The following is a 5,081-nucleotide window of genomic DNA, read 5'->3' as shown; positions in this document are numbered from 1 at the left end:
ATTTTAGACGCTATCAATTATTCAGTTGTGGAATAGACCAATATATATAGATTCCTTCAACTACTGATGAAAACCTGTACAGTCTTAGTTTCTCAGTCTCAAAACTGCATCTAAGAACATTATTAAAATATACATTTTGAAAAGTGTATGTGTGAGTTTTAGGAGCATATGTTACTAGGATATGTTACTTGATGCCTACATAACTTAAATTTGTAATAATTTTTATTTTCACAAGCATTAGAGGAAAATTCCATTTTTATACTTTTTGGTAATGCTTAGAATTTTCACTACTTAAAATTTTAGCTATTGTTTAAAGTTGTGGTGGAATCACATTGTGAATTTGTATCTCCTGGTTACTAATGAGATTGAACACATTTTCATGATTAACTATGATGTGAAATAGGTGGGACACTTAGTATATTTGAATTATGTATTATATATATATATATATTTTATATAATACAACTATTTAGGTTTGTAGAACAGTCCTATGAGCTAAGACCGTACCACTTAGAATTAAAAATTTAGAATATTTACATTTCTCTGCAGAAGAACCCTTTCTTTCATAAGGATCTGTATTTATCCATAAATGATTTGTTTTGAAGGATATCCGACAAAGCTTTAAATTACTTTCTCTACAAAGGAGAGTGATTTTTTAGTATTTTACTCCTATTTCTGATTAATATAATTGAACATCATGCATTCACTTCATGAAGTATGAAGTAAGACTGACACTTAAGTGGCCAAATGGCAATCCTTGAAAAATACAAAGCTATTTGGAGTGGGAGAAACAGTTCTGCATTTTTAAATAAATACTAAGAACATTTATTGAAACATATTTCAGTAAACACATGTGGCTAAATGAGAAACAAGCAGTAATCATTTGAAGAATGTATCCGCTACTGGGAAATAAAATCTGGCAACATAACAATAACTGTGGATGTCTTCCTGCACACCTGCCCTGCAAGAGCTCGTGCAGCTCTGCCCTTTGCAAGCAGTAAACCTTCCTGACGACTCTTCCTGGTGAAATGGCCTTTCGTAGCCTTACAACTATGTCAGCACTGTTCATATTACAGGTTTAGCTCATCCATAAAACAGAGGGTAGCTGTGGGCTTGTATCTATCTTACTTTTAAAGAAAAATTCTTTTGAATTTCATTGACCTTTTGAAAGTTTATTGTCTACTCATTACATTTCTCAGAATTTCCAAAGTCTAGGAAATTTCTAGTTATATGTACTGCATGTTTTGCTTGATATGTTATAAAATGTACCTCAAAGAAATGGTATTTTTTCAATATAATTTTTCAGTAAAAATAAGTATCTTTTTCATATAAATACATGTAACATATATAACACATATGTATGAAATCTGCTTATCTATTATATAATACAATATGTTCTCTGTTATAGGTATATATACATATCTACATATAGTATGTTATCAGTTTACTTATATCTATATATTTAATATTAATTTTATATTATGATTTTAAATAAGTCTGAAAATTTATCCCTGCATTATCATCATATAGGTTATTAGCAGGTACTCAAAAAAATGTGATGCTTAAATAAATGAAAGAATGGGGAAAAAATGAACAAGGAAACCTGTAATTCAGTGTCTCAAAACCATAGAGAAGCCAGCTGTCACCACCGCAGGGCACTGTAGCAAAGATGACCAGTGCTGAGCGAGTAGAGATCCTTACTTTATTCTTTATCCACTCAGTAGTTTTCTATTTGTATTAATTATGGGACTGTAGCAGTGAGACTTTTATCAACTCTCCTCACTTGTCCTCAGCCTTCTTAAATTAGCCGCAATTGCAGTGGCTACTCTAGACCAGCTGCAGGCCCTGCTCCCCACACCACATCACAACCTGTTTTAGGGGCTTCTGCAAACCACTGGAGTCCCTCAGTGCAAATACAACTGAGGTACTGACAACTCATTGGAGAACCAGCCACTGTGAGGAGACAAGAGTAGGTGAATGTGTACCTTATTCTCCCATGCATCAGATGGACAAATCTTGGTGACATTCTTTACGTTCCTTAAAATGCCTTGGTGTCAGCTTTGCGCAGAGGCAGTATCACAACCAATGAGGTTTATCCGAGGCACGATTATTGCTAATTGAAAATGTCTTGGTGTCATTGAGTTTTTGTCACCCATCATGGTAACTCAGTAGTACTCCCTTATAATGACTTTTCCTTCTACCCTCTATCATCTCTTATTCCACAGGCTCTCACCTCCATTTCTTGAAAAACTCAACTGCATCCAAATCCTTGTCTTTAGCTCTGCTTTTTGCAAAACGCACTTTAGAATATTAAGATATTTGGCACTGGAAGTGATTCTAGAAAGTATAAAATCAAGATGCTGTTACCAAAATAAATCATTCACTTTCCCAAAAGTATAATAGCAAAGACACCACTGTTGGTTGTAAGTGTAGTACTGATAACCTCAGAAGGCTGTATGATCACACTACTTAAAATAATCATTTGAAGTGGTTTGAGATGAAATACAGTTTCAAATAAAAGCATTGGCCTTTTCACTAGTTCTAGAAATTGAAGTATTTTTATAATGAAATTGTAAAGATTATTAAGGTAGCTGGCGTTTATTAAATGCATTGAAGTAAGGAAATGACAGACTCAGGTCATCTGACTTGAAAACAGAGCAGGCAGTGAAAGTCACGAAGTCTCCATGGAAGCATTTGAAGAACTCGCTGTCTTCTGTATCTGGAGGGCAGACTGTTCAGAAAATCAGGCCCAGGATTTCATTGTAAATGGGGTTTACAGACCAGAAAAGGAAATTGAATGTACAGTCTCCTAGGCTAAACTTGGAGCCTAAAAGAAAAGAGGGGCTCACTGAAGGATGGAATGAAAATATTTGGGTGAATGTGCTTGATAATCTTGAACATTCAGGCTCCCCTGAGTGCTGTGGTCCATGAGACCCTTTACCAGAGGACACTGGTTTCTCCTTGACCAGTCAAGGCTCCCTAGAATCTGTCTAATTCCCTTTGTGCCATCAATAAAAGAGTAAGTTTAACGCAGGAAGAGAAATAAGTCCCTGACCCAAGGAAATAGTTTGCTTTTGAAATAAAAGAATAAAAGGACCTGGGTAATACCAGCAGGAACCTGCAAACACAGGTGAGAGTCCACCTTAAAGGGTGTTGGGCAGAGGTATGGAATATGATATAAGATAGCTTATTAGCTGGGCACAAGCTGTCATCACTTAGTATTTAAGATGTTGCTAAGTTACATCTCGAGTTTATGCTAATACACAGCCATGATGACTCCGTAAAGTTGCAAATTCATCATTCCTGTGTAAATGAAGTGGGCATGCTAGATCTTCCTTGACAGAGTCTTGAGGAAGTCAGGAAGCTACAGGTGGTTTTAATATTAGAAATGATATATTATGGGAGACCAGAAGAGTTGTCACTCAGAGTATTATCTTAAGGACACACTCATTTCATTAATGTAGAGGTCAGTGAACTATGGGTTTAGGCCAAATCGAGAGGGTGGCCTGTTTTTGTATGTTTGTAGGCTAAAAATGTCTTATATACAGGGTCCAGCACAAATAATGCCCATTTTTATTACAAAATATTTTACTACAAATCATAAGCAATGATTTACATTACAAATAATAGTGTAATTCTCAATTAAGAAAAGAGTAGTTCTTTTGAGGAAGTTCCTTTCTCAAATTCTACCACAAGGAGGCAAAATACACATTCTTCCCAAACTTCCCCAGGATGAACCCTAGGTATTTATTAACTGCCTGCTTATGAACAAAGGAGATAGTCAGACTTTTTCCTTTGGGAACTCTGAGACTGGGCATGACATGAACACTGGAAGCCGGTGTTGCCACCATGAACTCATAACTGGAGAGAGGTTTTTGTGAGATGGTGGATAATACCGTCTCGAATCTGCTTGACTATGTGGGCCCACTGAGTCTTCGGACCCAATTTGTGTTTATTTCCATGGTCCCTGAGTTTAGTCAGAGCTGATAAAAATCCACAACCCAATGATACACTCATCAAGAAGTTTGTTTAAAATTATCTGATCCATGAACATGGAATGTCCTTCCATTTATTGAGGTCTTTAAAAATTTTTAAACAATATTTTACACTATGAGTTCTGAATTTCTTTTGTTAAATTTATACCTAAGTATTTGATTTGTTAATGTTATTATATGGGAATCATTTTATTCTTAATTTTATTTCCAGAATGTTCATTGTCAGTATACAAAAACACAATTGCTATTTATGTGAACTTATGTGCTATTACCTTTTTTATTGGTTCTAATAGCTTTTTATTGTAGATTCCTGATTTCCTCTATGTAAGATAATCATACATAAGTAGAGACAGGTGTACTGCATTTACTTCTTTTTCAATCTGGATAACATCTATTTCTTGTCTATTTTTTTTTTTTTTTTTTTGCAGAACCTCCAGAACAATCTTAAATGGAAGCGAGAGCGGACATCCTTTACCATTTCCAGTCTTAAGAAGTAAGCATTCAGTTTCTCACTATTACTGTTCATGTTGAAGAAATTTCTTTCTATTTCTAGCTGGTTGAGTTTTGTTAGAAACAGTGTTTTGCATTTTGCTGAATGGACTTTTTTAGATCTTTGTAGGTGGTTGTCTGTTCTTTGCCATCCTATTAATATGGTGGTTTCACATCCAAAAATTAATTAACACCTTTGTTTTGCATCTGAAAATTAATGAATCTTGCATTCCTGGGGTATTTTCCACTTGATAATAGCATATAATCCTTATTTTATGTTAATGGATTTTTTTTGCTAGTATTTCGTGGAGAACTTTTCCATCTATACTCAAGGTGTATTAGCCTGTGGTTTTCTTCACTGAGCAGCATTTGTTATCTGGTTTTGGTTCAGGGTGATAGCAGCTTCATAGAATGTATTGGGAAGTATTCTCTCCCCCTTTTCTTTTTTTGGAAAAGATCGTGTGATATCTTTTAAATGGAATCATGTAATATAACGCTATTTGTGCCTGGCTTCATTTACTTAGTGTAATGCTCTGAAGGTTCATCTGTGTTGTAGCATCATGCATAGTAATTTGTTCTTTCTAAGTCGTATTCCAT

The 5,081-nt window shown here is 34.9% G+C and overlaps 1 pseudogene; it reads left to right on the top strand.

The window, feature by feature from the left end:
- Positions 1-2,056: 2,056 nt before the first annotated feature.
- On the top strand, positions 2,057-2,161 carry LOC119056581 (uncharacterized; annotated as a pseudogene).
- Positions 2,162-5,081: the final 2,920 nt, after the last annotated feature.

The sequence above is a fragment of the Artibeus jamaicensis genome, unplaced genomic scaffold, assembly GCF_021234435.1.
Source record: "Artibeus jamaicensis isolate MK-2021 breed Jamaican fruit bat unplaced genomic scaffold, CSHL_Jam_final scaffold_537, whole genome shotgun sequence".
NCBI lineage: Eukaryota > Metazoa > Chordata > Mammalia > Chiroptera > Phyllostomidae > Artibeus > Artibeus jamaicensis.
Note: the sequence above shows the minus strand (reverse complement) of the source record. Positions and strands in the feature narration are given on the sequence as shown.